Here is a 357-nt window from a genome sequence, read left to right on the forward strand (position 1 = left end):
TTTATAAAATACAGTTTTGGAGATCATTGGGTTAGGTGCCACATTTGCAAGGAAACCATGCACATTTTAAATAAAAAACAAAATGGTGGAAATGTATATCCCTTTTCCTACATCAGTGTCTGTATATTTATATAAATGTATACATGAGGTAGAAAGATTATAATAAAAACACAATAAAGCTTTATTTAGGGCTATCTGTAATGAATTCCCGAGTATTGAAGAAATCATAAACATATCAAAACAAAAAAATATTAAGTAAACAGTTTTCTGAACTACAAGTACATAAAAACAGTACGTTTCAGTGGGCGTTGTGTTACCACACATGGTCGATAGAGGGCGGCATACGTTATTTCAATT

The sequence above is a fragment of the Dunckerocampus dactyliophorus genome, chromosome 12, assembly GCF_027744805.1.
Source record: "Dunckerocampus dactyliophorus isolate RoL2022-P2 chromosome 12, RoL_Ddac_1.1, whole genome shotgun sequence".
Taxonomy (NCBI): domain Eukaryota; kingdom Metazoa; phylum Chordata; class Actinopteri; order Syngnathiformes; family Syngnathidae; genus Dunckerocampus; species Dunckerocampus dactyliophorus.